The 12,268-nt window shown below is 44.4% G+C and overlaps 2 pseudogenes; both read right to left on the bottom strand.

Annotated features, from left to right (window-relative positions):
• Window positions 1-5,829: 5,829 nt before the first annotated feature.
• LOC141365941 (uncharacterized) lies at window positions 5,830-7,321 on the bottom strand (annotated as a pseudogene).
• A 404-nt stretch (window positions 7,322-7,725) lies between these two features.
• LOC129450031 (uncharacterized) lies at window positions 7,726-11,642 on the bottom strand (annotated as a pseudogene).
• Window positions 11,643-12,268: the final 626 nt, after the last annotated feature.

The raw sequence follows: 12,268 nt of genomic DNA, 5'->3' as shown, positions 1-12,268 counted from the left end.
TACCTGGTTTAAAGGGGAGAGGGGGTGGTGTAGCTACAATATACAACAAAACATTTAAAGTAAACCATAAATCCGAACTAAAATTTAATTCATTTGAAATAATACTGTTAAATATGGAAATAAATGATCGTAACAACAAACAGCTTTCGTTCGTTTTAGCTACTGTCTACAGGCCTCCGGGCCACCACACAAATTTTCTTAAAGAAATAGCAGATTTCCTGTCTGTGCTTACAGTCACTGTAGATAAAGCTCTTATCGTTGGTGACTTTAATATCCATGTGGATAACCCAAAAGATGTATTAGGATGTGCATTTATGGATGTTATACTTTCTCTCGGCATTAGATAAAACGTGTCAGGGCCCACACATACTCGTAAGCACACATTAGACTTAATTCTTTCACTCGGACTCAATATTAATGACATCGAAATATCACCCCAGAGCGATGGCATTTCAGACCATTACCTTGTGTCATACACGATACTTCTAGATAGGACCGCTCAGTCTACAACATGCTACAGATTAGCCAGAACAATAATAGCCACCACTAAAGATAGCTTTCTTAGCACTCTTCCAGACCTGTATCAAATTAAACATGTAGCAGATAACAGTGAAGATCTTGATATTGTAATAGACAACTTGAACAACGTTAGTTCTAGCACGCTGTATGCCGTTGCTCCCATTCGAAAAAAGAGAATCAAAGAAAAAATGCCAGCTCCATGGTATGACCATCATACTGCAGCCCTCAAAAAAAGTAGCTAGAAAAATGGAATGAAACTACCGAAGCACAAAGTTAGAGGTATGGCGTGCAGCTTGGAAAGAGAGTGTTCAACACTACAGAAAGGCTTTAAAAACCGCCAGATCTACCTATCTCAGTACGCTTATTAAAGAAAATCATAACAACCCTCGTTTCCTCTTTAGCACAGTTGCGAAACTGACTAGAAACAAAGAACAAACAGAAACCAATAGTAAACTCCAACACAATAGTAACGATTTCATTAACTTCTTTTCTAACAAAATTACGGTTATTAGGGAAAACATAGAAGCTACGCAAGCAGCCACCACTCTACCCAATAGTACATTTAACACTAGATTACCATACGAACATCTTGAGTCATTTAAACCTACTACAATAGAAGAACTCTCTAAACTAGTAACATAATCTAAATCATCATCCTGTATATTAGACCCCGTTCCCACAAAATTACTTAAAGAGGTATTTCCTGTAGTCTCAGACCCAGTACTAAATATCTTTAACTTATCGCTAGAATTAGGATACGTTCCAACAGCTTATTAGACCGCTCATTAAAAAAACCAAACCTTGACCAGGGAGATCTTAATAACTTTAGACCAATCTCAAATCTACATTTTCTTTCTAAAATATTAGAAAGAGTAGTGGCAAGCCAGATACGCACATTCATAGTGAATAAAAGTACATATGAAAAGTTCCAATCAGGATTCAGGCCCCACCATAGCACAGAGACAGCGCTGCTTAGAGTTACAAATGACCTCCTATTAACATCCGATCGTGGTGAAATCTCAATCCTTATATTACTAGACCTTAGTGCAGCCTTTGACACAATAGATCACAGAATCTTACTTAATAGACTAGAAAAGTATGTTTGTATCAGTGGTCAGGCGTTAGCCTGGTTTAGATCGTATCTAACCAATCGATATCACTTTGTTTATGTAAATGAGAAAGAGTCATATCGCTTCCCAGTTAAATACGGCGTACCACAGGGATCAGTTTTAGGCCCTATCCTATTCTCGTTATATATGTTACCTCTAGGAGACATTATCAGGAAACATAACATAAGTTTTCACTGCTATGCGGATGATACCCAGCTTTACATCTCATCGCATCCTAGCGAAACTCACCAATTTTCTAAGCTTTCAGACTGCATTAGTGATATTAGGGACTGGATGGCACATAACTTTCTTATGCTAAACTCCAATAAGACAGAGATACTTATTTTTGAACCAAATCGCTCCAAACATAATATGTCAGACTACAAGTTGCCCATAGATGGCTGCACGGTGGTGTAGACTGAACTTAGGTGTGATGTTCGACAGCAATCTATCTTTCGATAGTTATATCTCCAATGTCTGCCGCACAACATTCTTTCATCTTAGAAATATCTCAAAAATACGCCATATGCTGTCTGCATCAGATGCAGAAAAGCTTATCCACGCTTTTATGACCTCTAGAATAGACTATTGTAATTCGTTACTCGGGGGATGTCACGCAAATCAGGTAAACAAGTTCAAAACGCCGCCTCAAGAGTGCTTACTCGATCTAAAAAGTATGACCACATAAGTCCAATTCTGGCATCTTTACACTGGCTGCCAGTTACATATCGCATACAATTTAAAATATTACTAATCACCTACAAAGCCATAAATGGCCTAGCACCATCGTATATTAAAGAATTACTGTCAGAATACAATCCGTCACGTGCACTGCGATCACAAAATTCTGGCCACGTAATTATCCCTAGAATATCAAAAGTGTCTAAAGGTGGTAGATCCTTTTCCTACTTAGCCCCTAAGGTCTGGAATGATTTACCAAATAATGTTCGAGTATCAGACACAGTCGATCACTTTAAAACTAAAACTAAGTCATTCTTCTTTAACAAAGCATTCACATAAAATGTCCAGTAAATGTACTTATCCCGCAATAGTTAGTTTGTCTAGAACAAAGCACTCACATGCCTCATATTGGGTAATATACTTATGCAGCAATAGTTACCCTGTCTGGAACTGAGCTGACTTAAACCACAATACTGTATGACACTTGGATAACATGTGAACAGCCCCTATGTCAGGGTGTGGTGGTGGATAGAACCCAATCGCAGACAGCTCTTAACTGAAAGATGTTTATTAAACATAAATACCCTCGAGGGGGCAAACAATGACAATGACTAGAAAATAATCTTAACAGGACAGACAAAGCACACGCAAGCAGTATCATACGATACACAATGAACCGGCACAGGACAGCAAACACAAGGGCTTTAAATAGGGAAAACTAAACTAGGGAACAATGACAAACAGGTGAAGGGAATTAACTAATCAAGACTTAACAAGGAAACAGGAGGGTAAGGTTAAGACTAAAGACAGGAGAGCATGCGGTACACAAAACATACACAGACCACATGCCTCTCCACACAAAACAAGACAACAGTGGGCTGCCATGATCCTGTCACATGAAACACATAAAATACATACAGGGCTGACAGGACCATGACACCCTACGCTAATAGGATTCTGTTTCTCTCTCCCTGTCTCGTCCTCGACCCTGAGGACAATGAGACAAACAGACCCAGTTCCTGCAACTGTGAAGGTCATCACACCACTGATCTACTGATCGTCCTTCTACGAGATGCCCAGCCGGTGCCTGACCAGCGACCACCGGCGGAACCAGTTTAGTTCGCTTACCCGTTCACATACCCCGATAGTATATATATATATATATATATATATATATATATATATATATATATATATATATATATATATATATATATATATATATATATATATATATATCTGTATATGTATGTATCTCTCTCAAGGGTTTTTTCCCTCCTAGGAGTTTTCCCCCTGGACTAGCCAGGAGGGTTTTTCCTCCTAGGAGGTTTATTCATCCCTGGAGAGTCTGCCACCTTTGGTTTAACTTACTACTTTACTGTATACGTTACATTATTACTATGCTCGTTTTTCTATGCTTTTCATACATCTATTGATGTAAAGCTGCTTTGAAACAATTAACTATTGTGAAAAGCGCTATATAAATAAAATTGAATTGGATTGAATTGAAAGTTTGAGTTCATTTTGATTGGCACAAAAGTAATCCCATAGAGTGTGTGCATGCTTGAGAGAGATGAAGTGCATATAAAAGAAATGAAGTGTGTCTGAGAGAAAACCTGAACATACTGATCTTTGTGCTGTTGTGCAATTATTAACACATGTAAAGCCCCGGATACACTGCACGATTATTGGCTGTCCCAGACGAAAGATTGCCATTGTGAAACAATCGTCGTGATTTCTGTGATCGTGGCTCTTTATCGGTGGTCCTATGTCGACAGTCAGAGAGGTTCAAATATGGCTGTTTTCCCGGACATGCATCGAAAGATAGCCTACGATAGTTCTCTGACAATGTCAGAAATTCAGCATAATCACTGCACAGTGTGTTTGCTGCTACGACCTGCGTACTGATATTTGCTTACCACAAGTGCATGCTGGTGACTTGCGCTAACGTGTGACGCAGCCGCCGAAGCTGTCCTGTCATCATCGTACAATCTACATGCTTGTTGTACCCGAGTTTAAACGATCCATAACGCACAGTTTGATAAGGAGTGTCTTATAGGAGGGCAAATATCCTGCAGTGTAATCTGGGCTTTAAAGGTGTAATGTGGGTTTTTCAGCGGCATCTAGTGGTGAGATTGCAAATTGCAACCAACCTCAATTTTGAAGTGCACAGAGGTGCTACGGTAGCTGCTACATTTATGCAGACACATGGTCTATCTCGCAGTGCTTGGTCAACTTTTGTCAATGACATCAAGTATTATGAGGGAAAACTGCTCCCTCTGCTTTCAAGCTGCTGTCGTAGTACTTTGATGCTTGAAGTCGCTCACACACCTCTTGGTGCCTTGATGACTTTCAGACATCAGGGACCTCATGTTTAAAACATCCCATAGATTTCATTCTTAAAAGGTGTGTAGACATAAAAAGGCAGATTCTGCATACAAACGTCTCGGGTTACGTATATAAACCTTGTTCCCTGAGAAGGGAATAAGACACTGCGTTGCATTATATTTACATTACATTAAGCCATTTCACAGACACTTTTGTACAAAGTGACTTACAAATGAGGTAAACAATAGAAGCAATTATAGCAACACAAGAACAGCAATACATAAGCTCACTGGAAAATAGTTTCATCAAGTCTAACACAGTATACATAGCCATGGGTTAGTTTTTTTAAGAATGTATAGATAGAAAGCAGGATAAAGGAAAAGAAAAAGATAGTAAGTCTTATATTAGGAAGTGAGGTAAAAATAGTGGAAGAAAAGGGTTTTTAACCAATTCTTAAAGACAGCTACAGGGTCAGCAGATCGTGTCACGACTGGCAGATCATTCCACAGTTGTGGAACAGCTCCAGAGAAGGTACGCAATAATGTTTTTTTCCCTTTCTGAGATGGCACCACAAGCCATCGCTCGGTGATAAAGTGCAAGGTTCGAGAGGGTACATAAGGCTGTATATGTAAGGGAAGGTAAGAGGGTGCTGACTCAGTGGTGGTTTTAGAGGCCAGGAGCAGAGCTTTAAATGTGATGCGAGCTGCTAAAGGAAACCAGTGTAACTTGACAAAGAGAGGAGTGATGTGCGCCCTCTTTGGCTCATTGAAGACCACTCTTGCTACTGCGTTCTGAATCATCTGTAGGGGTTTGGTTGTGCAGGCTGAAAGTCCAGCCAGTAGTGCATTGCAGTAGTCCAGCCTGGACAGGACAAGACTAGGACATGCATGGCATGCTCATTTAGGAAAGGTCTAATTTTCCTAATATTGAAGAGAATGAATCTACAAGAGCGAGCGGTGCTGGAAACATGCTCCGTGAAGCTAAGCTGATCATCAATGACCACTCCCAGGTTTCTGACTGTCCTGGATGGCATGATGGTCAAGGAACCTAGCTAAATGGAAAGGTTGTGATGAATCTTTGGTTCAGATGATATGACAAGCAGTTCTATCTTTGCAAGGTTAAGCTGGAGATGGTGATCCTTCATTCAGAATGAGATGTCCCTCAGGCATGCTGAGATGCGGGCAGAAACCGTGGGGTCATTAGGGTGGAACGACAAGTGAAATTGAGTGTCATCAACATAGCAGTGGTGAGAAAGCCACGTTTTCGATGACAGAACCCAGGGATGTCATGTATATTAAAAAAAGAGACACTCATAGCCTTGAGGGTCGACAGGAAGATGTGTTGATTGACTGTGTTAAACTGTGTTAAAAACGGTGAATAGATCTAGTAAGATCAGCACAGATGATTTGGAGGCTGCCCTTGCTTGCCTCAGGGCTTCAATGACTGAGAGCAGCGCAGTATCAGTGGAGGGACCACTTTTGAATCCAGACTGATTGCTATCCAGGAGGTTATTTTGTGTGAAGAAAGAGGAGAACTGGTCGAACACCAAGCGTTCAAGAGTCTTGGCAATGATGGGAAGAAGAGAAATGGGTCTGTAGTTCTCAAGAATAGCAGGGCAATGTGGGTTTCTTCAGCAGCGGGGTTATGCTAGCCTCTTTAAATGCTACGGGGAAGGGACTATTGGAAAGAAATTAATTGATAATGTGGGTGAGAGCAGGGATGACTGATGGAGAGATGGCCTGAAGGAGATGAGTGAGTATGGGATCTAGGTGGCAGGTAGTCGGATGGTTAGAAGCAAAGACCTTGGAAACATCCATTTCAGATAGAAGAAAGAAAGAGGGAAGTGAGCATGCCTCAGAAGTTTGAGAATGCGCAAGAAGCGGTGGCTCAGAGAACTGACTACTGATAGTATTTGTTGTCTCCACAAAGAAGGAAGCAAAATCATTAGCCGTTAAGTCAGATGAAGGTGGGGGGGCAAGTAGAGTAGAGAAGGTCTTGAAGAGAGTGCAAGAGTCAGGTGAGCTGTTGATTTTTGAGTGATAGTATTGGGTCTTAGTAGAGGAGAACCTCAGATAGCCAAGGGGCAGATGGTATATCCAGATGTCAGAGGGCATAAACTGTCTAAGCAGGATGTAAGAGTGGAACATAGTGTGTCGGTGGTGTTGTTAGTATCAAACTGGTAGAGTTGGTTGGGAGGGGGGAGAATGGAAGAGACCACAGAAGATAAGCGGGAGGGAGAGACCAACGGGGGATCGTGTGCAGTGACTGGGGGAGTTAGGTTTAGGTCAAGAGTGAGGAGGAAGTGATCAGATGTGTGTAGTGGGGTGACCTGGGTGTGGTAAGTGGAACAGCAGCGTGTGTAGATAAGATCTAAAAGATTACCAGACCTGTGTGTTGGTGAAGTAGGGACTCGTTTGAGGTCAAACGACGCAGCCTGTGGTTTCTCCAGGTGGATGTTGAAGTCACCAAGTACTACTAAAGGAGTACCATCCTCTGGGAATGAAGACAGAAGTACTTCCAACTCCTCCAAGAAGTGTCCAAGTTGACCTGGGGGGAGCGATAGATAACTAAAAATTTGTAGTTGTTGGAGAGTACAGCTGGAGTGGCAGTGTCCTCTGCATGGGTGCCGCTAGCAATTTTGGGCCCTATGAAAGAATAGGAAGTCGGGCCCCCACCATACCCATTTCGCACCAAACATACAACATGCAATTTAATAATACAGAACTATTTCTTTTGCTATTGTTTTGACCACAATTAACAGTATTTATAGAGACTTACAATGTCTGCAGCTAAGATAATTTATTGTGCAATGTAAATTTAATTGAAAAATACAGTACAGTAATTAAATAATCAGAGAAAATGCAACATTATTAAACATAGATTAAAGATAATTGTGACCATGCCTGTGAAAACCCAGATGAAGTATTTATTTGTGATTTACTGTTTTCCACATAAAATCATCCTACAGTTATCGAAACATCTTCTGATGCACAACCTTGGACACATCATCAGTGTTGTTTCCTGGACTCACGGGGTGTTTCGGGTCTTGCAACAGACACCCTCCTCCAGGCGACCCGACCGAGGCTGATCAAATCCCAGCCTGTGTCCAAGTGGCATGCTACCGCCCCCACCGTTCTCCCCTCTTCAACCAGAGCCATCTGGATGCTTTCTCTGCTGCCTCCACGTTCTTGCTTATGGCTCTTCTTGGTTGGCGCCTGTTATGCCTAATATACCATATGCCTTACTCGCCGTGTGGCTGGCAAATCCCCGACTGCCTACCTCCACTGGCATACACCTGATCCTCCACCCATTCGTCCGACACTGCTCCACCAGCTCCTGATATTTTTCCCTCTTTCTCTCCTGCGCCTCCTACATCCTCTCCTCCCAGGGCACTGTTAGCTCTAGCAAGATCAGTTGTCTGGTGGCCTCAGAGACCAAGATGATGTCAGGTCTCAGTGTGGACTGGGTGATGTGTGCTGGGATCCTCAGTTGCCTCTCTAGGTCAACTGTTATTGTCCAGTCTCGGGCCGTGGAGAGCAACCCCGCTGAGCAGCTCTTAGATGTTCCTTTGACCTTTGTCCTTCCTTGATAAAGTGGATAGGCTTGGCTGTGGCTTGGCGGTATCGGCTGTCTTTGATCCACTTGCTTATTTCCTCAGCAATGGATTTAAGGACCTGCTCGTGTCTCCATCGATACCGGCCCTCACCTAGTGCCTTAGAGCAGCTGCTCAAGATGTGTTCTAGTGTCCCTGGCTTGGAACACAGTGTGCATGCAGGTGTCTCTACTCTGCCCCATGTGTACAGGTTAGATGGGCTGGGAAGAACGTCGTAAACCCCTTGGATCAAGAACCTGATTCTCTGGGGATTCCACGTCCAGATGTCCTTCCAAGTGACATTCCGCTATACCGCCTGCTCCCACTTCATCCAGGCACCTTGCTGCCGCATGGCCACTGCTTTGCTGGTTCTCTCCTCCTCCACTGAAGCACGCACCTCCTCCTGCACCAGCCTCTGCCTCTCCCTCCCGCTGGCCAAGTCGTAACGGGTTGCTGTTAGGCTTCCAAGTCCGGCTCTGCCTTGCGCTACTGTCCCAAGGATGGCCTTGTGCTTCAGCCGAGTTTCAGCTTGTTGGACTGCCTCTGCTGCCCTTCACTTCCTCCCTGTCCTGCGACAATCCCTGCCCCGGACACTTTCGCATCTCTGGATCCAGAATACTGCAGATGTTCCCGTGCCCATGTCACAATGAACTCCTCCTTGACTGAGCTTAAAGGAAGTCTGAGTTTGTTGGTGTTCCCATACAGGGCGATGTTGCTTAGGCTGCGTGGCAGTCCCAGCCATCTGCATAGAAAGCTGCTCACCTTTCGCTCTAAACCTTCAACCACAGTCATGGGGACTTCATAGATGAGCAGGGGCCAGAGGAGTCTTGGGAGGATTCCATGCTGGTAGACCCAAGCCTTGAATCTTCCAGGGAGCCCCAATCTGTCCACTGCTCTCAACCAGCCCTCCATGGCAGTGCTGGTTTCCCTGATGAAATCTCTATCATTGAGGCTACAGTTAAAGGCCTTCCCGAGGCTCTTCACTGGTTTCTCAGTGACTGAAGGGATTTGATGTTCTCCCAGCCTGAAGCGGAACTTATCAGTGACTCTCCCCTTCTTTAGCATCAAGGACCTGGATTTTTTTGCGGTTTGAAGCTCATGCGTGCCCATACCATGAGCCTCTCCAACCCTCTGAGAATCCATCTAGCTCCTGGCACCGCTGTTGTTGTCACTGTGAGGTCGTCCATGAAGGCTCTAATGGGAGGTTGCCTTACTCCGGACTTGCTGAGGGGACCTCTGTACTCTGTCTCAGCTGCCTTGACCATCATGTTCATTGCCAGTGCGAAGAGAGTCACTGAGATGGTGCAACCAGTGATTATCCCTGCCTCAAGCTGGTGCCAATCTGATGTTAACAGCCCAGAGGAGACCCTCAAGCTAAATTTGCTGTAGTAGTCCAGGATGAGGCCTTTCACCTTCTGGGGTATGTGGTGTTTCTCCAGTGCGACCTCCACCAGCTTGTGAGGTATTGAGCCGTATGCATTGGTGAGATCTAGCCACAGCACAGCCAGATCCCCCTTGCCTTCTCTTGCCTCCCTGATGAGATGGGTTACCACCCCTGTGAGTTCCAGGCAACCTGGGACTCCCGGTATACCTCCCTTCTGCACAGACATGTCGATGTATTCATTGCTCAACAGGAAGTTGGAGAGTCTCTTGGCCACAATGCTGAAGAATATTTTGCTCTCCTCGCTGAGCAAGGAGATGACCCGAAACTGGTCGATGTTCTCAGACTTCTCCTCTTTTGGAATGTACACTCCCTCAGCATACCTCCATGGCTGGGCAATCCTCCCTCTTCTCCAGATTACGTTCAGGGCCTTCCAGAGTCTGTGTAGAAGCTTTGGGCAGTTCTTGTATACCTTGTAAGGCACTCCCCTTGGGCCTGGTGCTGAGCTTGACCTTGCTCTCCTCACCACTTTCTCCACTTCACTCTGGCAGGGCTCCTTCAGTTTGAACTCTACTGTGGGCTCTGGTGGTGTCAGAAATGCATTGCATGGCCCTAGTGGTCATTCTCTGTCCGGGTCAGAGTAGGTGGCCTTGAGGTGGTTGTTGATCGTGTCCTTGGAGCAGGTGAGTTGGCCAGTCCTCTTTTGGCCAAGGAGCTGCTTGGTCAACTTGAAAGGGTTGGCCAAAAATGCTGCCCTCTTCTTTGCTCTCTCTTTTCGCCTCCTCCTGTGGTACTCTGCTCTACAAAGTGTCAAAAGTTGTTTCCTCAGGATTCCTCTCAGATCTGCTAGGCCAGCTCTCTCTGCTTCCCCTGCTGCCTTGTACTGCCTCTTTAGTAGCTTGAGTTCATCCCTGAGAGATTTGATTTTCCTCACTCTGTGGCTTGGACAGATCACAGATCCAAATCGCTCAGCTGCAATGTTCACAATGAGAGTGGTCATCGTTAACAGTCGATGGTCCGCATCCCCCTTGGCTGTCACTTCCAGGATCTGGTTCACGTCTTCATCGAACTGGTGCCACTTAGCTCTCTTTGAGGATTGGGGACACTGGATCCTTGGTTGAGCCAAAGGGACACAGCCAGTTCTTGTTGCTGCCACTTGCTGGCTTTGAGGGCTCTGTGGGCTGTCAGGAGGTGCTGTCACTTGAGGGCAGCTTTGGGTGACAGGCGAGCGGCTGGCAGCAGGTGTTGCCAACACTTGGAGGCTCTGGGCACTGTGGGTTGCCTCCGGGCCTGGCTCCTCCTGCGTATTACCAGAAGTTGTGACTTCTGTGCGATGTGTCGTCGTCGCTGCTGCTTTCAGACATCTCATCCTGCCTTGATGGATTCTTAAGCCCCTCTCGTTCTTGCATCTCTTGCCGCAGATGCACTATACTGTTGTCATCGTTATTCCGTTGTCCTGTGTTGTCGTTCTTAGGTCCGTCCTATTGGGGTGCTCATCCTCCCCCCCTCTCGGGCACCCCTGGGGGTATCTTTTCTTTGAAGGTTTTGTAGCTTGCTTGGGTTCTTCCTCTCGGAAGAAGTGGTCTGGGCTGCCAACCCTCTCCACCCCGGGTTGCCGTCTTTCCGGCTGTCATCTGTCTCTCCAGCTGTCACAACACTCTTGGGGAGGCAGTGGCTCAGTGGTTCATGTAGGTTGTCTACACCTGGAAGGTTGGTGGTTCGATCCCCGGCTCCACTGGACCAAGTGTCGAGGTGTCCTTGAGCAAGACACCTAACCCCAGCTGCTCCTGATGAGCTGGATGGCACCTTGCATGGCTGACACCGCCGTCGGTGTATGAATGTGTGAGTGAATGTGAGGCAACATGTACAGTGCTTTGGATGGCCATAGGTCTGTTAAAAGCGCTATATAAATGCAGTCCATTTACCATTTCATGGTTGTCACCCAGTCTGTTCCTGGTTGTCACTGGTGCTCCCAGCATTTTCAGTTACAGAAACATCTTCTGATGCACAACCTTGGACACATCATCAGTGTTGTTTCCTATATAATGTAAAGAACATTTTGTGAAAATATAAACTTGATATCTTTAATGTTGACTGAGTAATTTCATGTCAGCGATTGAAATCATAGTGAAATTAATGCTTGAAATCAAACTGTGATGCTTTTTTATCTCAATAAGATTTGAGGCTTTAGTCTGATTTTCAGAGGCAGTCTCTACTGTATACTTGAGCTGTAACACACATCAATAACATTGTAACATTTGAAAATGGCGAACAACAACAATGCACCTTTTCGATACACTTACATTCTGCCTCAAATAAGACCAAAGCTTGTATTATAATTAATAGTATTATTTATAAGGTGATTAGCAGGTTTCACACACCAGCAGCTACACTAAAGCAAAAATAACGACGGATCATTGAAACCGTAAACTCGAGAAAACAGCTATAGCCTACTAGTAAATGATTCTTCAGACTGTTTATTAATCAAAGGGACTCTAAAATGAAATTAATGACAACTATAGAAGATTACGACATAGATTTCCATTGATTTCTTAAAGCTGTTGTAAGGTGAGAAGCTTTAATATACAATACTGGACTATGTTAGCCATCATTGCATTTCTGTTTTATCACAATGAACTCAATTCTCAACTGCCTAAA

Source organism: Misgurnus anguillicaudatus, chromosome 8 (genome assembly GCF_027580225.2).
Source record: "Misgurnus anguillicaudatus chromosome 8, ASM2758022v2, whole genome shotgun sequence".
NCBI classification, from domain to species: domain Eukaryota; kingdom Metazoa; phylum Chordata; class Actinopteri; order Cypriniformes; family Cobitidae; genus Misgurnus; species Misgurnus anguillicaudatus.
Note: the sequence above shows the minus strand (reverse complement) of the source record. Positions and strands in the feature narration are given on the sequence as shown.